Below are 25,492 nucleotides of genomic sequence, written 5' to 3' on the forward strand. Positions count from 1 at the left end.
TTAGCTACCCTTTTAATTGCTGCTTATCCTCTCTCCGTAAGTGAGGTAATTGATGTTTTACTCTCAGAATTGATCTCAGTGTTTCAGGTAGTTAGCAGAACAGAATAGCTTTTACATCATATAACACTAAAAATCGATGAATCACATAAACTAATCCCAGGCTTGAAAATCTGCTAAACTTGAAGACTAGCTGATTGAAAAATAATGAGGTTGTTTGGACCTTGATTTCACTAGACTAGATGGCGTTTAATCTGACGTAACAATGTAGAACAAAGACATTGTTCCTTTCTTTTATATTTCCAGTGCTTATATGTTCATATTATTGTTCCCTCCTGTTTTTGTTTGTTTGTTTGACTTTTTTTACCCTTTTGCATTTCTTTCATTTCTTTTTCTTGCACAGCCTTAGCTTTCACTTATAGTGATGCAGGATTGCAAGGTGTAAAAGAATTGTTTCTAATGTCTTACCATGCTATACTGAGTGCAAAGACTATACCATCGCACTGTGAGCGTTACATGCATGCAAATTGAAATGAAATGGACATTTTGCATTGCACTCTTCAGTTATTATTTTAGCCATGAATACTATAACATGATGTTGAATTTATTTATAGATATAGTAATTTGATTTATCCTGTGCTGCAACTTAAACACCAAATATATGTAGCAAAATGTTTTCCTCCCTTTGTATAGGGCTATAGATAGATATAAGCAAACTTGTAGGTAGAATTCCTTCTCCTTTCAATTTGGATTAAGATATGGCAGGACAGTGAAGAAATGTATTGCTATATGAAGAAGAAAATAGGTTATTTTTTATTGTAAAAAGATACGGTATTGAGATCTTTCATGTATATATAGCAAAAGATGTCTCTATCTCATAAACTCTGACCTGAAACTCTGTCAGCATAGTTCACCTTTGGGCAGCTCATCACAAAGTCTCAAAGAAATGTTGGCAGCAGCTCTTCCATGCATAACATTTGTATGCAGTGTATCATTAAAATTTACCTCAGAATGTATAGATACAATAGAATCTTGAGCTGCAGTTTCAAGCTTGTTATCACGGAGGACATTGAAGAACATGACATATAGTTTGCAAAATGAGCATAGGTGTGCGTGCATGCACATGCCTATACATAAGTTTAAATATTTCCTTCTACTTCTCTATTTTTAGGGCAGTATGACCGTTACCTTAGTTTCATTAAAGGGTGAAAAATGTTTAACTTCTCCAGCTGCACCCAATTTTTGCCAATGACTGTTCATTTTCTTAAGAGAAAAGCAAAGAATATTTTAAATGAGACTTACTTGTCCAAGGTAACCTGAGTGAGAAGAATACACTTCCCTAATGGACGCCCTGATATGATAATCTCTAGATGTCCTTCATTACGAAGCGTCAAGGTTTTTTTTGTAGTTTTTTTTTTTTTTTTTTTTTTTTTAGGAAGGCTTTAAAAATTCTTGGGAAAAAAGGTTTTGTTGCAGCAAGTTGTAACGCTGCCACTAGAAATATATTGCTGATTAAATTTTATTGACAGCCCTTGTAATGCATTCTTAGAAGCAGTAAATGCACTGAGTGAGTAATTATTGAATGCTAGACACTGCATCTTCTATACTTAGTTAAGCTGTTTAGGGAAGGAGATTAAGGCAGAATGCCCTTGCCTTCCCTGTGTAACTATTAGGTGTGGATATTGTGCAGAATAAAACACCTTTCTTTAGGATGCCAATACTACAAAGGTTGAAAGAAACTTTGGTTTTGTCCCTCCCTTTTTCACTTGAAAACTGAGGACAAACTGGGAGAAAAGATCAATATTTGTAAGGCCCACAAGATAGATTTCCACATGGAGGAAAATAATCTTGGTTCTTTTAAAAGAAGCCCTCCCAAGGACTATTCCTATGTTGAGCAGTGGTATTCAGAGTTGCCTTGTATGTGAAAATAAATGCAAAATTTCTAAATCAAACCTTAGTTCTCACTTACTGGCCTATTTTGTTCTCAGTACTACTACGTTTGGTGCAGCAATTTGTCATGGCTTTGTTTTCTTTGACATGAATGTTTCAGGGTAATCTACTATTAATTGCTGATAATTAAAGACATTACTTATTGTACTTACATTACTGTTTCTTACTAACATAGTGACAACTCAAATGTTGTTGGAAGTGATTCTGTAATAATCTTTAGGTCCAAGCAGGGGAAGTATTTACACAGTCTTGCCACATCTCTTTTGTACTCTGATCTGAAGTGTATCATCTGGATATCTGTGATCATTAAGTGCCAGGGACTGGAGCTACCTTCAGCTACAAGACTTGCTTTGCATTCTAAAGACATTCTTTACATTTCTAACTCTAAAATAACTCATCTCAGTATTGTTCCTTTGCAATTCTGCTGCTGTAAGTGAAAGAAAGATATTGCCTTTGGTGTGTAAGATTTATAGTACAGAGCAGAAAAAAAGCATTTTTACATTACTAGCATCAGCAGCTTTGAGAAGGGATGGGTTTGTGGCACCAGACATTTTACCTGTTTGTACAGCCTATCATTCTACTGAGCATGTAAGCAGGAAAAAAATATATCATAAAATGTGTTCCTTGTGACGTTTGTTTTACAGCTCTTTAAAATCTGCCTGCAATAGAAATGCTTCCAGGAACTGTTAGTCCTATTGCAGAGCAGAGGTCAAGCACGTGCCAGGAAAGTGAGACCATTTTGAGTTTGGACACACAGGTCTTTTCTTTGTGGGACTCATTCAAAAGATACAAAAGCAAAGCAAAACAGAGAACTTTTGTTCTTGGATATATTTATAAAGCATCAGTGATGCTAGTGTGTGAAGTTCTTTCTCTAAACTTCGTGAAGGCGTAATTCCTCCACGCCTTTGGTACACTTTAGGAAAAGAACATCACCTAAGGGGTCCGCTGTTTGATGAATGAGTGCAGTAAAGGCAGCCTCTGCTTCACAAAAAAGATTTATTACAGAACAAGCTGATAAATGTGACAAAGGGTACAATACTGGTGTTTTGATTTGTGTGGTTTTTGAGTGATCACGGAACCTACCATTGCATTTAATGTAGAAAATAGAAAGAATAATTTAAAATACATTGATGACATTTAGAGGCCTACTTCCTTCTGAAAATCAGTGTGGATTCTAGTGATTAATTTGCATCTTTCATTTGTATCCTTGCAATTCTCTCCCAAGATGTAAAGACAAGTTGTGCAGATATGTTTCATAAATAATGAAGCCATCCGCCAAAAATTCAGGTGGAGTGATGCATGAAAGCTGACTGTCCTAGTGAATTCACTTCATGCTGCTCACATTTTTATTTCTTTTTATTATTCTTTCAATCAGAATTTATTGACAAGAATGTCAATATAAAGTAACTGTAAATAGATAAGCATGGACTATACTTATTAAATCTCAGTTAAAGGAATTGTTGAATGCCAACTGTAGTTAATGTTGAAAATTCGTAGGATTTCCTATTTTATTTGCAGATGAATAAAATAAGTTTTCCTAATAAATCTGTTGAAGACTAATATATTAGGTTAATAGTCCAGAATAGCAATATGTTTTGATAAAAGCTGTGTTTTGGTGGTTTTTTTTTTTTGTTATTTGTCAAGCATAAACAGTGGAATGATGGTGACTTGTTTTTATCAGCGCACAGGCACAGCAGGTAACCTTCCAGATGTTTACTGATGACACACAGGTGATACCTGCTGAGGCAGTTTGTAGCATAACTGGCTGAACATCCATGACCACGTGCACCGATATCCTTATTTTCAGCCTTCTCTTCCTTTGAAGAATTTTTCCAGGATGTTATATGTATTTGGTATACATAATTGGCACCTGAACAGGCTGGTATTCATTTTTTTCTGATTTAAATATAGAAATTTATTGTATGGAAAAACAGATTTACTTCATTTCATTATGTGTTCTCAGTCATTGTCTCTGTTACTTTTTAAAAAGAATATAAGAAATAGCATATCATAGCATTCATTTCAAAAGCAGTTAGCAATACCTGATACTTAGATATTAATTAATGTGTCTGACTTCATTTTGTATTTACACTACCTTCAGAGTTTATCGCTTAATAGGTATTCATGCCACAAACTGCATTAATTTTTCCACGCAGAGACTTAACATCCATTTCCCCAAAGTTACAAGATTTTACAAGAATAAATTCTGGTATTAACTGTATGCTCGTGATGCAAGAAAATGATTTATGCAGCAGTAAACAGTGTAATACATGTAATGAGCAGGTCTTGGTCTGGTAGTGTTTGCATTCGAAGATAACATACTTTATGCTGATTATTTCTTTAGCATCACAGTATTTTCAATTATGTTCTTTGCAGTGTCCATTTATTCTTTTAATACAGTGTCTTTGCCTTCTGATTATTCCTTATAACACAGACTGTGCTATGCAGGGAAATTAAAGTATACTGTAGCTGCTTTTTGTGTACCAAAGAAGTATTTATTTGAATACTAAATATAGATGAAGTTTCTCATGGGGTTGTTCTTTAACATACATGTGCAGAATTTAATTTTGAGGATTTTTACCACACAAGCTTTTTTTCTAGAATTATACTTGCAAAAATGTTTTTAGAGACTTTTTTTTTTTTGCCGTTTTTTAATGAAACTGTACTGCAGGGAAGTTTCCAATTGAAGGGCAGCAGTGTGTTAGCATTCAAGGGATAGTCACATAGTCATGCTATATAGAAGCGAAGTAGACGTAAACCAGTTTTTCTCCTAGTGGTCCATTTCACAAAAGGCACACCAGAGACTCATGGTTCCCACCCTTCTTAGAAACATCAGGGAAATGGTTTTGCAGTGGGATACAGTGGGGGAACGGCTGCCATGCTGGCTGATGTTGTGCCATGTTGCAGGTTTTGTGCTTTGTGCTGAGACAGGGGTCTCAGAAAATGATGAGCTTTCCAGCTTTGTTGCAGTACTGCAAGTTTTTGTGTATGGAATCGGGAAGCGAAAGGCAAATTCAGTGACCCAGGTCTCTGTGTGACCTGCAGCACCTTTTGGGAGTACAACTGTTAAAAACAGCAAAGCAAACAAACAGAAGCCAAAGTAGATTTCCAGGTATGTGTTGGTCAATTGCTATAGATGATCTTAAAACAACAAACAAACAAAAAAACGTGTCTTAGCCCAAGGCCAAGAAAAGATGAAAATTGGATTTGGGGTAACCTCAACTGTTTAAAAGAGTAAATATGATACAGGGAAATAATTACCTACACACTGATTGAATGCAGCAACAATTTTTAGAGTGTTTCTGATTTATTTTTGGAGATTTTATATTTTTATTTTATTTTCCCTTTAGTACAGTTCTCCTGTTTTGGAATCTTTTGCTAGCTGAGGATAAGAAGAAATAGAAAGGAAGAAGCAAATAAAACCGTAGATTATTTTTTATGGAAAACGAGATTGTTCCCATTTGCATTTACAGCTTTACAAGGATTGTAGCATGATGCTTCTCTTTTTTTTTCTTTTTTTTTTTCCTTCTTTTCTTTTTTCTTTTCTTTCTTTTTTTGATGGAAATGCTTAATCTGAGCTCAATGGGCCATAATAATTGCCTGTTTCTTCCAGTAGGAAAGAAAACCCTTTTGTATACGATGCTTGAAGCCTTAACTGTGCTTAGTATTACACACAGAACTGTAGACATTTCTTCACCCAGATATATTTATAACAGCAGCATTACTCGATATACAATACGAAACCAAGGGCATTTGAGAATAAATCAGTCCCTCTAGCTACTGCTACAGCACAATAACTGATGGTTGTAATAAAATCCCTTGAAATTAAAATTCCATGCATGCAAAGGCACATACCTTGCCAAGAGAAACCCAAAGATCCGTGTTCTGGAAAAATTTGCATATGCACAGACGTACACACTTTTTACCCATTTGTTATAGAAATTCAATGTGTACAAAAAATCTTCAGGCTCTCAGCACTGCAGCAACTTATTAGCCTCTTCAACAGGGAATATATGGGGGTCTTCAGGAGTGATACACAGGAAAAATGTAAGCTGCTGATGGAAGAGGAAGCTTCCTTGAGTAAGCAAATGGTGATTTTATGTCTGAGATACTGTTAATGTTGTTGTCAGTCACTAAAAAAAGCTCTCCAAACCCCTATTCCACTTTATGTTGTCCTGCATTTATGCATTTTCTGATATTTTTAATAAGTTATTTGCTTAGGCATTACTTCATGGAACTCTGAGGTCTTCAGATAGATGTTTCTTCATTTGTATTTTGGGTTTTCATATGAATGAGCAAGAAGTCATTTTATATAAATACACAGTATTTTTATGTGTTAATGTACAGGTATGTACTCTTTCTGGTCAGAGAGTGGTTCTCCTGCAACTCTGTTTCTTTTGAATTCTTTAGGGAAATAAGGTGATGAAGAGAAAATTATTAACAGAAAGAGTGATAAGTCATTGGAACTAGTTCTATAGTGTCTGGATTTGCATATCCTTGTGAGGAGTAGATGACTTAAAAAAAAAAAACACTTGTAAAAGATCTCAGTTCTCCCATCTGCTCCTGTTACTTGAAGAGAACAAAACATACTTCCCCATCCTATTCATGTTCACAAATTCACAAGAGAATCACACCAGCAGGTTGCAGACAATTTCCGAAAGGTCTATTTTGTTGAAAATGGAAGTACCTCATAGCATGAGTTTTATAAGACAGTGGTCTTATAAAATGGTGTTGAACTATTGTTCAAGTTCTTTAAAAGTTTTTCTTTGATAAAATCCTTTGAAGAGAATCAATATTTTGGGCATTCTTTCTCTAAACTGTGGTACGTGAGAGCTTGACATAATGACATTCAACGTATTGACCAGGCTCTTCACGCAGTTTTGAACTAAATGAAATAAATAGTTCATTGCATATGGTTCAATTCAGAGATTTAATGAATTAAATTTAGGGCTGACAAGCTATCTATTTAAAATTGCAGGATGTACTCAAGATTTATTTCAAAGGTATCTTGATCATTAATTAAATATGTTATGACTTTCAGTTCCTTTGGTTTTTCTGTTCAGGTTTACATACTATAAATGCATTATTTATGTTTCCCCTTAAGTGCTCAGTACTGCCAGGATGCTACTTTTAAACTGGCACACATAGAGTAAATAAATAAATTTTAAAAAAGATGTTTTTTCGTGCATGTTATCTTATTATTTACTTCAATTTCTTTTAGAAAGCTTGGATGTGGTGATAGACTATGAGGCCAAGTATATTTTAAAATACAACCCTCTCACTCGTATAAAGTCTCTTTGTTTTAAAATAAGTGGTTGCTTTTGTTCTCTTTATTTTCTTGCAGTTGCATGTAAGACATGGTCTCTTTCTCCTGACTTGCTCATATTTAATCTCGTTGTCTTTTCTGCCCCATATTGTATACTTACACCTTTCATAAATAATTCATTTCAGTCCTGTATAATACTGTTCTATTCTCTGTGGCTTTGGATATTTGTCAATTTTATGTTTAAAGGTTCCATCATTCAAAACAACAGCAGTAATGACTAATGAGAACAGTTAATTAATGCTTAAATATTCAATAACTATAACCCTTGTGCCGTTCTACAAATGTTTGATTTTATCTATTTGTTGTAATGCTTCTGGTTTGTATAGAGAAGATTTCCCTTATCATTTGTTTGTTAGAACTTATCCTTCTGTGCTGAAAGGACTGAGAGTTTTATTCTAAGTTACCTGACTTTGGCTGGGAAATTCAGCTTCTTGTCATCACCGTGGAGTGAAAATGTCTCGTTCAAATGGGTATTGTTCCATTTTCTAAGTGAAAAGCAGTGGAAAGCATACTCTGAACACCCAAAAATATCCTTAGAAAAATATAGCATCTCATTTCTTTTTCATGTTTTGTGAATTATGTTTGTCATGTGCCTTAATTACAAAAATGATGATTACACTTTCAAAGTTAATGACACTCAGTAACAACAATTACTGTATTCTGAAATGATTTAATGAAACAAATCAAAACAACCAACCAACCAACCCAAACCTCTCACTAGAGACTGGCGGTTCAATAACATCACACCTTTCTGAGCACAACTTCTGGGGCTTGAGGTGTGCCCATGGCAGGGTTTCTTTAGAAGTTGTAATAATAGAAAGAAAGTTGGAAATGAGCACTGTAGTGCTACTGCTCAGTTTCTTTGAACTCTTTTTCTAGACAAGTTGCTGCTTTCTTTTTGGCAAGGTAATCACCTCACAAATTGTGCTGCCACTTACTTGTATCTAATGGTAATTGGTAGCGAGGTGGTTAATTGTTAATTAGTAGTTGTTCAGCAACTAAATCACATGCAGAAATGTTTCCTGTAGATGTAGCAGTTCCTAAAAGACAGCAGTGTGGAAGTAAAAATGCATTGGAATCCAGTCTTCTTTAAGGTTATTCTTGTACCAGGTCAGAGCTGGAAGTTGTCATTTCATTTATTCTTGAAGTTGTTATATCTTTGTATCTTAAAACTGTGAATATGCCATAGTATCTTAGTAGTGGGATACTCCAAAATATAGCAAAGATCTCTTATAGAAAAAGAAGAAAAGGAAAGCTTTTCTCCAAACTGGACTCTCGCTGAGATCTTTAAATAGTATTCATATAATTGAATTTCAAAAGCACGTTTATAATTCAGTGTGGTAGGCTGTGATGTTATTTATTTTGACCCTCGTAAAATAAAATAATAATTGAAAAAAAAGTGTTTTCCTAAAGGAGTGATTCTGTACAGACCTAGCAGCTTTGTTGTTGCAAGGATGCCATGCTTTCAAAGCTTTTCTCTTTTTTTCCTTCTGCAGAGTTCAAATCAACAGATGAGTTGTGAAAGAGAACAACTAAGGGTAAGTGCAACAACATGCACAATTTCTTTAAAACAGTAAGCAGAATCTAGTTTCTACTATTTTATTAGCATAATGATGGACTGCTTTTTATTTCTATAATTTAAGAATTTAACATATTTAGCTCAGTTTATTTCTTGCTTGTTGTTAAATGTTGTAAATATCTTGGTGTTAAGCAGCTACAGTAGATACAGGGTTATTTCCATAACTTACCTAGAATTGGTAGTAAATACCTCTTTATGGGAACTTGCTTCACACTCAGCATGAAGATTTAGTAGTGATAAAGGTCACCCCATTCCTCAGACTGTCTCAAAAAAGCAAACGCTATCCATTTGGTTGTTTATGATATCTGTGCTTTCAGATACAAATTAATGCTATGAATACGCGGGAACTAGAAAAAAAGGTTTGAGTTTTTTGTGCGTGTATTGGTTGCATAAACAGGGTAGATTTCCTTAACCCAGGTTGTGAGTCTTTATTTTTCTCTTCCCCACCCTTCCCTTTTAAAATGATGGTTTAAACAAGCCTCGTTCCCTGTTCCCATTAAGTTCTACAAATGCTACGTATTTCTGCAGATGTTTTTTTCATCACATGTATTTACTTATGCAGTAATAGTGTTTGTTTGTAAAGACATGAGTTTGTTTTTTTTAACAGAGGCTTTGGAGTGGGAAGCTTTTGTGTCATCTAAAGAGTTATTTAGCGGAGCTACATTTACTAAGACCATTTGATTAGCATTTTGAAATCCTGTGTTCAAGTTGAGAAGAAGTGGTGGGACTGAAGGAAGTGTGCACTCAGTTTTTATAATTGAAAAACCAGTTTTGGAAATAGAAAAAGTAACGTCTCTTGTTTGTAATTTACTTAGCATTGGCAGCGCCTGCACGATCTGCTAGCATAAGGAGTGTACTGTAGTTATAAAGTAAGTTGTACAGTGTTCTTAAACATTTATCCATTCACTACATTCATCAACACACCTAAATTCTTGAACTGATCTTCTCCATGTTCACAGTATGATTGCTGTTAAACATATTATGCAAAAATGATATGTTACAGCCTTGTTCTTGGTTCTTTCTGCTCTGTAACTGCAGTGCTGTTGTGCTGAAGGTGGAGTGGAGAAGCTTTGTTTTATCAGCAGTAATGTCTCAGTAGAGCAGCTGTCAAAGTTAAAGCACTGCTGTAGAATTGGAAGGGCAGTCTTTAAGAGGTGGTGGTGCCACAAGAACAAGGAATGTTTTTATTTGTTTTTATTATGGTTTCTTCTTTAAATGAAGAAGAAAACACACTTTGAAATAGAAGGGAAGAAAGTATTCAACTGTTTGTTTGACTTAATGTGTGACTTTGTAATTTATGAATGAAATGTGTTGTGGTTAGAGGTTAATGTGTCTTTCTATTCCACTGTTACCCATTACATCTACTTGCAGTCAGCTTGGGGCTCATGGTGCCTTTGTGTCGCGTGAAGATGTGCCTCTTCCTGACACATGAGGAACTTAGTAGGTTAGAAATGTGCTTTGTAATTTTCCATAAGATTATGTGTGGACCTTTTCCCCAGTGCTGCTGGATGTCCCTGTTACATGGCAGACATCACTTAGACACAGCTCTTCCCAAGGCTGGGAGCCATGTGAGCAGCGAACTGCCTCATGGTGTCAGAGCCTGCAGCCACTCTACTAGAATAAAGCATTTACTGAAATGAAAATGTTATTCATATTAGAGCCTTTAGATATTAACAATGAATGGCAATTCTGATTATAAAGTATGTGTACTTTAACTTTTTTCAGCTTTGAAGCTAGTCTTTATGCGTTGTACTTGCATATTTTCAGTGGTACTCATCTAACCTGTACACAGGCTGCAATGAGAAGCTATGGGATTTGTCTCTTTAAAACAGCTGGGGTGGTTTAAAGGGGAACCGAACCATTTGTATCACTCTCCAACTCTATCTGCATGCTGCTCTTTGCATTTTCTTTAAAGAAAGTAACAATACCGCTTAATCCCCCCCTGGTTCTGTTTTCTGCTCTCTGATCCTGGTTATAAATCCCTTTCTATACAGTTACACCCTATCCTCCTCCCTGACTCCTTCTTTCTTATTGTTTTGCAAGTTGCTGTGTGGAGCTTAATGTAATTGTCATTCTGGAGCACTGTATATGACCTCTATAAACTCGGACCTCACAGTATGCTCAGAATACTTTTAAAATACTTTTGTTCTAATCATCTGGGCTAAAAACAGTCTTTAAAACATGAACAAGACAGTCTTAGGGACTTATTCAAGTCTATGCAGGAAAACTAGAATGCTCGACTTAGGTGGAAATAAGCTGCAGTTCACAATGGTGAAAAAAGCATGGTGACAGCCTCAGAAATCTGAACCTTGTTGTTTTGACTTCAGATTATTATTTTTATCATGACAGAATGGCATTGTTTGAACTTGTAAAGTAGCTTAAACTTTGCTGAGTGTTACCCAATCGTCCTTTAAGCATTCATTATTTTGCATGCTCAACTCAACATAATTGTTTAAATTGAACTGTGTATTTGCATGCATGTTTTTCTGTATATATAAATGGATGTGTTTGGTCCTTATGCAGCAGTATTTGAAGAACACTTCTAAGGTGGGCATAGAACAATTTTAAATTCTAATACTAGAAGGCTTTTTAAATGTTCCTGTGAAAATCAATGAAGTCTGATGTAAAATGGTGTTATTAACTCCCATGATCTGAAATTTTAAATGACCCAGTTGTTGCTCTGATTAACAGCTTCTTTCACAGATGCTTATTATCAGGATGCATTATGTGTTGTCGGTGTTCCTTCTCTGGCCTGGGGTGTGTGAAGCTCAGGATCCTACTAACACCTCATAGTTAATATCAGCTTATATTTGAAGTAGTATGCTGATTTTCAGGGAGGTAAACAGAATTTTTGCATTCAATACTGTTTTCTTTGCCTTGCCTTTTGTACCGTACATACAATAAGCTCCAAACCAAAACTGTATGGAAGTCTTGCCTAGGTAGAGAGAAAATGAAAGCAAATCTGCTTATGTCCAGTTTCATTTTTAAGCAACCTCAATCCTTCAGTATTTAGCTTTCTTTTTGTTCAATATATTAATGCATCAGTCCATATTTATGTTGCTGTGATGAGCCTAGCTGTGTAGATTGATTTTGGCAGAAACTTTACAGAGAAACTTTTTAAAGCTCACTGTTGTGGTATTAGTATTCTCTGATGATTTTATGTACTATGTTCCTCTGCTGCACTAAGAAAGTAAGCTGTGAGCCAGCTGACAGATGCTCATTTTTTTAATGAGTCTTAGCTGGGGGAAGAAGGAAATAAAAAACAACTGGAGAAGGGAATCAGGTGGAGAGTGGTTTGTGAAGGTGTTATTTTTGAGCACTTGTTGAAGTAATTTCCTATGCTGATAACAAAGCAAAAGTGATGCTGATGATAGCCAAAGAACCCATGTTTTTAGATAGGACAGTGCTGGATTTTGTATGCTGCTAGGTTATACTACCTGCTGGATATCTATCCTTTTGTACTCATATATTGAGTAACTAACTGAGTGAATAGATTGTTGGGGGAACAAGACAAGCATTGAAAATACTATATTAAATGAGGAAAGAATAATTTACATCAATAATCCAAATGATATAGTGTTATGAAGACATATATTCATTGGGCCATATTGACTTCTTGAACCAGTATTGTTTAAAGTAGAGAGAATGAAGGAATATTGATTGTAATATGGCTATTGTGTATTGATGGTAATATTCTTTTTATGTTCTGTGAAGTCCTTACACATCTTACCTGCTTAAACTAGTCACATTTACTTCTCTGACCAAATTAATAATGTTTTTTTAAGCATTTGCCAAATGCAAATGCAAAACTGCATGATTAAGTTAATCCCACAGAAAGAAATGGACATGCATTCAAAATTAAAGTGTGCATATACCTACAGATGTGAACATCTATGTTATGTCTGGAATATAGATTAAGAATGCAATCATACAGACAATGACACGATCACAAGACAGAGTGAATGCATCTCAGTGCCTATACAAAGTGTAGATTCTCAACCACTGATACACCAGCATTTTAAAAGGACTGTATACTTGTTCTTGGCTCCTTGAAATTTTTTTTGAGTTAAGAAAACCTGGACAGTAATTGTGTTCAGTTGTTCTGTTCTGCAGCAAAATCCCAAGTTGCACTGAAAGCCAATTCTTTCTGTGTGTTCAACAGAAATGATTTTCTTAGAACTGAATCCCAAGCATCATTACATCATCTCCAGGAAGCAGGATAGAGAAATAAAAATAAGCTACTCCAAAAGAAAAGGCAAAACAAGCAAGAAATCAATTGTTTTAGCAAGCTGACTCAAGCAGAGCACCATTACTCTTTTTAGAATGCAAGTAAAGAATTTCCAGAATACCTTTATTTCAGATTTACTTGAAGCACAAATATATTCTACAGAAAAGTGAATGATTAATTGTTCTCTTTTTAACATGGGACTTTTTTCCCCTTTATGTGTTCTTTCCATTTAAATGAGATTAAAATAAATTTTTTCCTGAAAGTAAACAGGCATATGCATGTTGAAAACATATTACTGAGTTTTTAGTTTACTTTCATATTCATATTTTTTTTCTTTTATCATTTAAGTAAAATTGACCAAAAAACAAACCAACAAACAAAAAAACCCAAACAAACAAAAAACAGAAACAAAAACATTTTCTAATGTAAATAACAATGAAAATACAGGACAGTATTAAGATCATATTCTATTATCAGAAATAATTCTATTATTTTTAGAGGTGTCTGTGACTTACAAGATACAATTATATAAAGATATGAAAAACATTGTTTTTTGTGTTCACAGAAGTTTGCATATAGTTCTTTTTTAATACTGGGAAATTACTCTGTAGAGCAGAAATGATTTATGTAGATGAAACCAGAGGTGACATGAAAGGTCTGTAGTGTTCACGAATCAGTGAGCAGCAGTCAGTTCAAACATGTGATAAAAATCATTATAAATAAATTGTACTAAAAGGCTCTAGTAATAAATTCCTCATTGCAGTAGTTAGATCTTCTGCTTCTCCCCTTCTACTACTTTGTGTTCTTGAAGGCACTGAACAGTCTCTTCCAGCAGTTCCACGCTTGAAGGAATGGGGAGGGAAAAATGGAATGATGTGGAAATTTTGGGGAGAAGTGTGAAATGAAAAGAACTTCTTTACACATTTTACACCACCTCCATCAGGAGTAATTCTGGGGAGTAAGGAAACAGCTATGATAAGAAGCTCCTTCACCATATCTAAAGGCCTGTGATAGAATCAGTCAAAAGAATTAGCTTTAGTCCTTTTCCAGCAAAACCTCAACAAACCCCTCTTTAATCATATGTTTAAAGGGATGAAATTGTAGAAGGAAAAATGTTTCTTATTAACACTTCTCTAAATACTTACTCCATTTGAACAACCTGATCAACCTGACAGGTATCTGCTGGAGTTAGATGGGCTTTAAAGGTCATTTCGAACCAAAGCATTCTCTGAACTGTATGTTTGAATTCGCAGCTTCCGTAATCATGGAAAAGCTAAATTCAAAACACTGAGTAAATGTGGAGATGCTGTCCAGGCTGGGTCTGAGTTTAATCCTCAGAGTGAAACAACACAGAATATCACCACAGGGTGCATGTATGGGCTTTTGTGCAGTCTGACAGAGCAGCAGCTTGAGTCTCTCTGTCTTTAAAGGGCTTCGCTAATAAACTCTTCTCCTTTAGAATTCCCTTGCTTGACATGCAGGTCATAATGGGAAACAAGCCTTGCTTTCTACTGTTCTTTGCTCTGTACGTAACATATAATTTGGCACACCCCTGTGAGTGTTCTTTGCAGTTTTTCCTTATTGGCGTGTTAACTTTTGTGTGTCAAAAATCAAAGTACTTTTTGAAATGCTGCAATGCTTATTTGTAACGATGAGTCTGCAGAGTTGCTGTGGGTTAGCAAAGTCCTGCTTAGTGAAAAGCAATTAGCGACTCCGATGCCTTGATCAGCATTTTGCAATTTACTTTGTGTGTAAATCCCCACTCTGTGTGTGGATTCCGACTGAGACTAATGTAGTTCTAGAGAAAATAGTGGCACTGTTACCTAAGGCTGTGGTCATGGAGATGCTGCTCTTTTTATTTATGTGCATGGTTTTGTTTGAAGACAAAAAGCAGCAGATGTTTGCTCTGCCTCTTGCTGGTGCTCTCCTTCAGTCCAAGTCAAAGAAAGTTTCAACAACCTTTTGTCATGGGAAGTGCTTCAGAACTGTGGAACGATCTCAAGCTGCACCGAAATGTTTCCACTGTGTTAGTGGCTTGTCTGAGATAATGAGAGGTAGTACTGGAAAGTGAAGAGCAATCACTCCTTGCGATACTGCTGGAGAATTTCCCTCCTGAGGAAAGAAGCTCATCTCAATTTTCACACATACTCAAAAGCAAGTATTTCCAATCTAAACTACCAATTTATTAAAAGAGGAATCTATATCTTGAATTGAGAGTAAGGTTATATTTCCAGAATTTCATTGTCTTTGGAGTAAATTGTAATGTGTTTCATTTCGTTTTGTTCCAGTGCTGATATGTGTGTATTTGCTGCTGGAAATTGTTACCTTTAGGTTTTGTTGCTGGGAAGAAGTATCCAATTGATGTGAACAGTGTGAACCCCTTAGGAAATTAGAAAGTACATCAATTCAGAGCACTTCAGAACACAAATTAAATATTTAGTGTACAGGCTGGATCCCTCCTAATGGAGAGGGTCTGATGTAAGCATGGCATCTATGATGTATAGCCAGTTTAGCAACTGAATCGTAGAATCCTATGTAAATAGACAACAGAGTGAATATTTTGATTTGAGACAAAAGAATAGGACGGTATGATAATTGAACTTTACAACAGTGAGAGTGTGTCCTCAGGGAATGCAATTTCAAATAGCTGAATGGTATTTCTGATGGGATCTGAAGGCTCTAGGTGGGCTGATGTGCAGGTTCGTGTGCTCATTGACTAGTTCATTGGTCTTTCAGGGGCTGTGCAAGTGGGTATAGAATTAGAAGGCCAGTTGTTTTATGATGTGTGATATATAGAGACCAAAGTATTCAAATCCTAAGGTGCTGACCTGATTACTGTCTGCAGTGCAGAATTCTGTTGGCTCAGTGTGTTCCTTGGAGTACTTTGTGTGCAATTATCTGCAGTGTGGTTTTACAGACTGAGCTATAGAGTACTCCAGTAAATATAGGTATTTCTTTGCAGGTAATTGCACATAGCTTTCTTTTAGAAATGCTTAGTCTTCAAAACCAATTCAGTAAAAAAATAATATCTAAATCCAGAGATAATAATTTGTCCTTACAAGAAAGCAGTGTGAACAAGATGGATAACAGAGTGCAGATCCATTCATGTGTATGTTAAAAACTGAGAGGGGACAGGCAGATGTTCCCTCTAGCAGACTGTGGGCTCCCACTCACAATTTGGACTGCTGAGCAGAAATTTGCCTATATATTCAAAATGATCTCAAAAATCCCTTTGAAAGTGTTGCTGAAAAATGGCAGAACAACAGAAGCTTTTGGACACAGGGGTATGTGTACAACATGTCACATGTTTTCGGAAAACACAGATGCAGCCTTAGCTATTGTTTCATTACTGATTTGTCCTAATAAACAAATGGTTCCAGTAAACATCAATGGTTTCTGGAAAAAACACACTCCGAGAACTGTAATTGAATCTCAAGGTAGAAGCCAAGAAAAAGAAAGGGGTATGGAGAAATAGACTGACATAAAGATGATGGAGAGAGTCCTACAAGACACAAAATGAAAGGCAAGCAAAGATGCCCGAAGTGTTTCAATGCTCTGGAAGGCAGCCAAAGAGGCATTGATTTATTAAAGAGTACCATCACAACTTCCTTTTCTCAATAAGGTGCCATTAGCAGCTCCTTGAACAGTCTATGTGAGAGTGGTAGGAATTTCAAACAAAACACCAAAATAAGGCCTTGAAGCCAGTTACTTCCCAGAGCCATTCTGTGACCCACACTGGATTCAGGAACACCGTCCATTGTGCAGCTCTGCAAAAACAAGGGGCAAGTGCCAGCTCTCACTGCACCTTACATAGATGGAGGTGAGAAATAACTACATGAATGGTCTCCTCCGTCTTTCTGACACTGTGAGGAAAACAGTGGAGACCCCGAGCAGCCTAATTCTGTGGCTGGTTCTGGCATTGTTCCCTAGAAGAAACATTTCAGGATGCAGAGAAACAGGGTGGTTTGTTTTTTTTTGTCTATTCTCAGTAGCTGTTGTAACATTGCTGCTAAAATCACAAGTAGCAGTGCTGGCATGCTCTGTGCAGATGGCTCCACAAATGTGCACGCTCCTTTCCAGATCATCACAGTGACATAACACTCAGGTATGAGAGTGCTCTCACCTTGTTAAAAATGGTAAGTATGTCAATGAGATGTAGCATGGATCTGTTTTATCAGATATGTAGTCAGAAATAAGAACAGATAGGATTGCTGTGATAATTTCTGTATGAAGGCGTTGCTGAAAGGTAGTCTGCTGCTTGATTTACTGAACTATTATAAGTGATAAAACTGATCCATTTGTTATCATCCGTGCATAAAGACTTCAAGATTTAAAGAGCCTGGACTAAATAACAAAGCAATTTATAAACTCATAAACTGAAAATTACAGGGAAGTATTACTTAAGCACTCATACTAACTTCTTATCTTATTGCTTATGATTATCATATTCTAAGTCTGACACCCATTTTTAAGTGAAATCTCACCTTTGGAAAGTCAGTTAAAGTAATAACCATAATCCTGTACTAATATATTGCACAAGTAAGACAAGTTTTTGTATTTATGAGCTTTTATTTTTCATATCAAGTCTCTCTATCAACTAATGTGAACTGATTTATACGCCTGCTAGCAGAAGCAAGTTGGCTAATGCCAGCTGAGGACTGCTCTTGGTTCTGTTTGGGAAGAGATCCTTACCCAAAGCAAATCTAAGTGTAATATCTTGAAGAGAGAATATTCCTGTGATTCATCAAACACACTAAAATTAGCAATAGTTGGTTTTAGAATGGCCTGTCTTAAGGAGAATGCAATGATGTGTCCCACTGTGAAGATAGAAATACTCATTTACCAGATTTTAAAAAAGCATTTTTACTATAAGACTGCTAGTGTTCACTGCATTCTCTTGAATCAGCAACTTAAGGGGCAGTGGATTGGAGTTGACTATAGTTGAGCAAACATTTGCAAGGAGTTAATCTGATGACATTAGCTGCTTTTTCTGCTCAGGAATATCAAGAGTTGTTTAATTAATTCATTCCATTTTATTCAACAATTATATTGATAAGTGGAAGTTCTTAATGAATAGATGAGTTGAGTGCCATTGGTTAGCAGTGTTCAGTACTTTATATTCAACTTGGAATGTTCAAGCCGGGTTGATTACACTCTGAAACAGTCTTCTTTCTTTTTTGTTACGCATGGAAGCGTAATATCCAAACTGGTAGTGAAGATTTGCAGAGATAAGTGAGAGGTGTCCAGCATAAAGAAAATTAGAGAATGTTTGATTAATGTTGCAGGGAATTTAGTTAAAACACTATTTCTTAATAACCAGTGAATTCTTATACAGTTTTTGCTTGTTATGAGTATTCTGGGAAAGGATTTTGTAAACCTTTGTCTTGCTTTCATGGACATTTTACTAAAGAAAGGTAAGTCCATCAGTATCTCAGAGTGACCCCCATCCCTTATCAGGACTGATGCTGTAACCTAATTAACACAGCTTTTAAACAGAACAGGTTATGGGAGATTTTTGCAAGGGTAATGGGAGGATGGTTGGACGAGATGATCTTGCAGGTTCTTTCCAACCTTGTGATTCTATGTGGCTTTCTGGGTTTTCCTTGTCAGAACTACTGGCTGAATCTGTTCTTGCTAAAAGAAGTAGAGAAGCAGCAAAAGTACAGCACTTGTCACTGAAATTGTGGACAAGTCTAGGAATGGCCGCTAGTAATTGTAATGTGTTGGCTGCCTGAAGTGTCTTGTGGAGATGGAACTTTTGAATGTTGTGGGAAATAATATCATTTATTACAGAAAGAACATAGCGCATGTTAGGCTACTGGGCAAACCCTTCATGTTTTTTCATACCATTTTGCTGTGCAGTAAAATGAAAAAGCAAATTACATATTCTTAAATCTAAGGGAAATGGCGATCCATATAAATCCAATATATGTAACGCAGAGCCTGGAATCAGAGGAAGCTCTCGTTTGTCTCCATCCTGTTTGTCACACCTTGAGCTATGTACAGAATACAGTATGTTGGTCAGCCAAAACTCTAAACAGTTTTTAAAACTGTGGTGATGTTTTATGATCAGGTTGTTGGCTGCTACTCCTCCTGGGACAATATCCTGACTTTGCTATGTAGCAAATACATGCTAAAACCAATTTCTTGCATCAAGAGCTGTGAAAGTGCTGAAGTAATACAAATTAATTGGGGGAAAAAAAAAATAAAAAAAAAATGCAGTGAAAACACAGAACAGAGAGTTTATATACCAATTGAACTATGCATAAAGCTTGTTCTTCTACTGTACTGCTGAAATCCAAACAGTAAAAGCTAAAAAAAAGCAGCAGCTGCTGCTGTTCCCTTAAATTTTCAGTACATTAAGAGTAAATTAAGGTCTTGATTTCTTTTGAGTATAAATGCAAATATTTCTAGGTTTCTTAGTGTTTCAAACTGTTTTCACTACTTGGTATAAAATATATGAGATTTTACTAGTTTCACCTCATACGCAATGTGTCTGGTAGGTATCTTTTTCCTGCAACAGAATCCTAAGTGAAAAACAAAGCAAACAAACAAAAACTGGCATTTCATAATGCCAGTATAATCATAGCCGTCATGTTTTCTCCCTTCTCAATTCCTTTATTAAGCGGTTTTTGTTTTGTGTTATGTACAATTTTAAAAACAATTGAGCAAAACCCTCTGTTTAAAATCCAAAAGTACAGAGACTTTAGTTGAAGATAAGGACTTGCTACAGTCAGTGGAAGTTTTGTCATTGCTATTGGTGGGTCAAATCTCTAATTTCAATATTTTTCTGAGTATTTATGTAGCATTTGGCAAACTAGGAACTACACCATTCAGCACTAATATTTATGTAATAATCTTGCAGTTCCTAGGAGTCTTATCAATCTGCAAGATGAGAAACTTAGTCTTCATTTTCTTATCTTCCAGTGCAGTAAGTAGCAATATTGATGTTATTTCCAATCTTCTCTGTCATTAATAAATATGCCAAGATATGATCATGAGTTATGTGTCTTTAATACTGTAATGGAACTCATAATATACCCACAGCTTGATTTTTTTTTTATTTTTTTATTTTTAATCTGAGTTGTTAAGGTGCCAGTAAGAATATGCTGATCATATATAACTAATCTTGATTAATTATGGTCACACAAGTATTATTTATTTTTTCAGGTGTGGTGGGTTTTTTTTGTTTGTTTTTGTTGTTTTTGTTTGTTTTTTTTTTTTTACTATCAACTAGTTTTTAAATACCCTTAATAATTAACCATTCCATTCCACAGACAAAATATGTTATACTCCATTTGATGGTAAGAGCTAAATTAAGTTTGAGGCTATGATAGTAGCTAGAACAGAAATTCCATGTGGTGAAACTGAAGCTCCTGCCATTGGCCGTACATCATATATTTTTAATAGCATCATAGGAAATTGCCCATCATTTAACAAAAAAGTAGCATAAAATGAAATTTGGAACAGAGTTTCTGTTTGTCTGTTCTTTTGAAGAACAGCAAGATTCCCACTGATTGTAACAGCCTTTACAGTGCCTTTTTAGGAGGTGTCCTCACCTTTCCTGTTTTTGGATTAGTATTTTCTTGCTCTGGAAGAATTTGGCTAACATGTTCTTTGCTGGAGGAAGCAAAGGAACCTCTGCTGCTTCTTCAAAAGCTTCACTATCCTGTCTAGAATTTTCTTTCTTGATGATTTTTAAAACAGTCTGGAAAACATCTGCTGATGGCTTCTTATTTCTGTTATTTCCAAGTCTGACGTCACTGCCTCTTCCAGATGATCTTGGAGATCTCTTCCAATCCAAGCCATTCTATGATAATGTACCTCAGTTTTCAATCTTCTTTCTATCCAGTTTTTCTACCTGTGCAGAAGCTAGAGATAATCAAATGAACAAAGTGTTTAATAATAACAGTGCTAAAAATAAAGCACATCGAAAGATCACTTTGTGTAGCAGTGTTAGAAATTGTTCCACTTCTTTGAAGGAATAAGATATGAAGAATTGATTGAGTAACCAATTTAATAATGAACAGAATTTAGAATACAGAAAGATTAGTTGAGAGCCTTGGGACACAGTTCACTAAAATTTTATACGCTGCTTATGCTCAAAAACAGGGAAATTTTGATATAAAAGTGATTTATAGGCAATAGCTGTGCACAGCCTTTTATCATATTAATAAAATCTTTAACCGGTCTTTGAAAATTCGAAAGCCTCATCTGTTCAGTTGAGATGCACAGATCAGAAAGAACTGCTGGCTGGCAGATGTGCAGATGCATTATCAAAAAATGTATTTTCAGCTTAACCAATATAATCTAATTCATTCTAATGTGATATTTCTGGTTTATTACAGTGTAATTGAATGTAGAATAACAAAGTGCTCTACGCAGAAGACAAAATGAGGTGAAGTGCACAGGTTAAAGGTGACTAGGTTAGGCCAGCTTGATGGTTGGATGTTGGGGTTAAATTGGATGATGATTTAAAATTGCAAATCAAATGAGAATGCTGCTCTTTTCCTTTTGAGGACTGCTTATTGTAAAGTGAATGGCTTTACTTTATGAAATTATTCTTCTTTAAGTTTGTATTTTCCTTGCGCATTAGTATAAGTCTTATTACTTTGGTAAATAGTGAATTGAATCTCTCTTCTGCTTCCACTAGAACAGGCAACATCATTCCTCCTTAAACTTAATACATCTCAGTGTATATATGTATCTGCGTATCTGTATCAATTTGTCTACCTGCATATTAGCACAAATTGCTTCCTGAAGTCATTGTTTCGTTTTTCTATCTTAAATCAGCTCTCAAGTGTCAGTGGTATCACAGTTATTTTGTATTCCCTCCAGAGGCTACTTTAAAACTCTCCTGATTACTGTTTGTTTAACAGTATGGATTTTAGTTTTCTTCCCCCAGTCGTCCTCGTTATAGGCTGCTTCAGCAGGTTCCTATCCATTTGCCACCTGCCCTGGTGCAGTGAATGATTATGCAATTTAGTTAATGTATTTTAATTATTCAGGTGATGTTTTACCTTATGTAGTTAGACCAAATATGCAGGAATTGACTGCAGCTTTTAGTTAAAAAAGACACACACACACACACATATATATATATATGTATGTCTTCTAGATATCTAACTTATATATATGTATATATATATATAGTATATGTATATATAGTATTATTTTATCCTGAAGAGTGCACAGTTTGTGACCAACGATAATGAATAAGTAATCAAACATAAAAATAAAAGCTCTGCATAATCTCATTCCCACAACCATTTGTAAACCTTCCTTTTTTTTTTCAATTTATGCATTGAGTTATTCCACGTACACTGTAGCAAGTGATGCACTTAGTAGGTAGTCTGTGTTTGTAGCTTTCTACATTAGTATCCAAAGCACATTATGGTGTCAGTGGGATGTGTTGCCGGTTCACAAGGTCAGCACTGATTTTAAAGATTTCTTGAAATCAAAGACAGTCCAAAAAGTGACCAGGATTTGTCTCATTTACACTGTAAAGTCATCTCTCACCTGAGGATGCTGTTAAACAATTTACTAACTGTGATGTGTATTACAGTGAGATGGGTTAAATGAGTTAAATATACTTTCTTGTTGAAAATAAGAAATGTCTAAGCTGCTTTAAGTAAATAAGCCTCGAGTTTCCTGTACATTCATTTATTTTATGTAATATGCTTAAAAAAACCAACCCCAATACCAGCAAAACCACTTTTTTATATTAACTTTGTTAAATATACAAGTAACAGTTTCCAGTTTTAATTTAAAAATCCACATTATTGCAAAAAACAACCAACCAGCCCACAAACCTACCAAAAATTGAATAAATTAGCACGAGTACTTTTACTGTTATCTGATTTACTGTTTGTGTGTCTCTCTTCCTCGTAGTGGCAGTTATCTCCGAGCAGGTCTAACAGCAGCAGCAATAACACCATGAAGTCAGTAGATGGCTGTAGAAAAGTATGTTGGACGCTCTTGTGTTAGAGTAATAAGATTGGGAAAGGCCTTGACCTGCCTGGATGCGGCTTTTATCTGAAGTACATTTAAAGAGATAAAGGAGAAGCAGGGTGCAGTACATGTTCCTTTCTTTTCTGTTGGAGCTTTGCTTTGAGTTTAAAAATTTCTCAAATGCAGGATTTGTGAACTGGGTCCTTTAGCAAGGAGAGGTAATGGCTTGAGTGCCACTGGAGTCGCTTGCTATTCTCTGATGATTTTTTTTTTCCCCTTAAGATACCTTCGAAATCCTCCTATAAATTCCTGCAGAAATTCCTACAAAGGAGGCACCTTTAGATTCCATAATAACAATTGGGAAGTGATATCTTTGCATTTCTTTATTTATTATTTCTTTTTTTTTTTTTTTCTTTTCCCTCCCCCACCCCCCTTTTCTTTTTTTTTTTTTTTTTCCTATCTCCAGTGTAGTTGGCTGCCTTTAGTGCACAGACCTGCTCATTAAATAGATACACCAAGAATTGTTACCTAAGCAAGCCTGACAGTAAAGAAAGGACAGACTGAGTTAGGAAGCAAAAAGGGAAGAAAAAAGACAGCCTGAAGCAAGTCACTTCACAGGCAGAAAGAGCCACTGAACGAATGCTATTCTCATAAACAAACAAACAAAAAAAGCAACAAAAAAAACCCCACCACCTTGTATAAGAAGAGAACTGTGAGGACTTGACAGAAAAAGGCAAGATTTTCTACCCACTGTTTTCAGTTTTCCTTCCAGACATACTTGGTGAAGTAAGGAGACTTCTGTTTGCTGACAGAGCCCTTGATTTCTTTCAAGATGATGATGTATTTGTGGGTAGGTAGTGTCTCTCTCTGTGTCAATCTTTTATTAGTAAACTGACTTTGAAGCTATAGATTTTAGTCAATAGTTACAGCATGTTTTCTAATATGTAAAGGTGTGGGTACTGCAGGATAGTTAAGCGCAGCTGGAGTACAGTCCATGTGCTTGCGTTTCCAATAGGAGTTTAAGCAATGTGGTTTATTAACGTTAAGCTGCAATTTATTTGGGGGGTTTGCAGGATGTGGCATAGTGCTCTGCTTTCTTTTCATTGCCTTAGAAAATGCTGCAATCGTATCTGTAGGATTCATGGTGTGGTTCAGTCGTAAAATGAACGCTGCATCACTTGTGGCTGTTTGGAATTTGCTTTCTTTGTAAGGGAAGAAACAGTTCTAACGTGACTGAAACTTCTAATTTGTGTTTCTTGACCTGTTTGTGTTCGTATTAGTTGTCAGGATCTTTCTAGGCGTTTGAAGTTCATGGCAATTGACAGCCGCAGAGAAAGAAGGAAAGAAAGAAAATGCACTTGTTCTTGTGATTTTTGTATTCAGCATTGTGCAGATTCCTTGCAGCAAAATCTGCTCACCTTAGGAATTAAAATAATGTCGTGCCGTGACATACATCTTGTGAATCAGTGCAGCTGTTAACCTGTTTATTCATCCACGGTGAGACGCAGAACATTTTTGTGTGTAAATAGAGAAGTAAATCATGGAATGAATATGCATACTTGAAAGGCATTTTGCTATTCCTCCTCAAAGCCGGTGCCTCTTCTGGGGAAATATTTTAAACTAATCTCATTTGACAATCTGTTTATTTATTTATCTTAAGTGTGTGTAAAAACAGACAGGACTGCAGCTAATCTGACCACTTTCTCAGAACAGGCTACATAGGAGAAACATTCATGTCTAGCAGATATTATCAATAGATCTCTCTCGCTCTGTCAAATTGCTTGTAGTTCATTCTATAAATTCCCCTTTACGGTTCCTTGTAATTTGTGCTGATCTAAAGCACGGTGGTAACTTTTGTTGTCTGCACAAACAGCACTGCATACAGACCTAAGTTCCTTCTGTCAGTTCTTTCAGCTGTGTTATCATGCCAGGAGCTCACCAATCACTGATTTGGGCTTTCCTTTTTTCCTGTGCATGTCACTTTGATTTTCACAAACAGATATCTGTGTGTGTAACTGCAACCCTGATGACTTCTGCCTTGTTAATCCTTATATTGATTTATGGAAGCTGCATTTTTGCTAATGCAGGAACTAATTTCATTCTATTCTTAAGTTTATTTATAAGTTACTTAGCTGTAGTTTTCTTCTAGTTTTCATTCAACACTTCTGTGTTCTGCTGTTGTTAACATCATCCAAAACAGGTTCTGCAGTGCACAGTAAATATTTGAGGGTAAAACCTTTATTTGTTCCCTGAAATGACAGTAAGGTGAGAGAACGTGAATTCTTCTGTATCTTCCTGGCACTGGCACAAGATGTGTAAAAGTTAGGGCTGTTCTCCCCTTCTTCCCACCCCACCGTTCTCTCCCCAATAAGCCTAGGAGTCTTTATTAATCAGGAGACTTAATGAAATACATTTTACTGCAGGTAGTTATGCAGATCTTCGTTATTGCCAGCATGGTGGT

At 35.8% G+C, this 25,492-nt stretch overlaps 1 protein-coding gene across 6 annotated transcripts in view; it reads left to right on the forward strand.

The window, feature by feature from the left end:
- The window catches only part of LOC146756181 (rho GTPase-activating protein 32-like), a 331,712-nt gene that overhangs the window by 152,027 nt on the left and 154,193 nt on the right, over nucleotides 1-25,492 (forward strand). For 4 of the 6 annotated variants that reach the window (XR_014937575.1, XM_085524871.1, XM_085524874.1 and 1 more), the window contains one exon: nucleotides 8,770-8,811. The gene's annotated coding sequence lies outside the window, so the exon portion shown is untranslated. Of the gene's footprint in view, nucleotides 1-8,769; nucleotides 8,812-22,427; nucleotides 23,882-25,492 lie in introns of those variants that run through there. The other 2 variants (XM_085524875.1, XM_085524881.1) reach the window with 1 other exon arrangement.

Source organism: Coturnix japonica, chromosome 28 (assembly GCF_054131305.1).
Source record: "Coturnix japonica strain WE chromosome 28, WE-NBRP24, whole genome shotgun sequence".
Taxonomy (NCBI): Eukaryota; Metazoa; Chordata; class Aves; order Galliformes; family Phasianidae; genus Coturnix; species Coturnix japonica.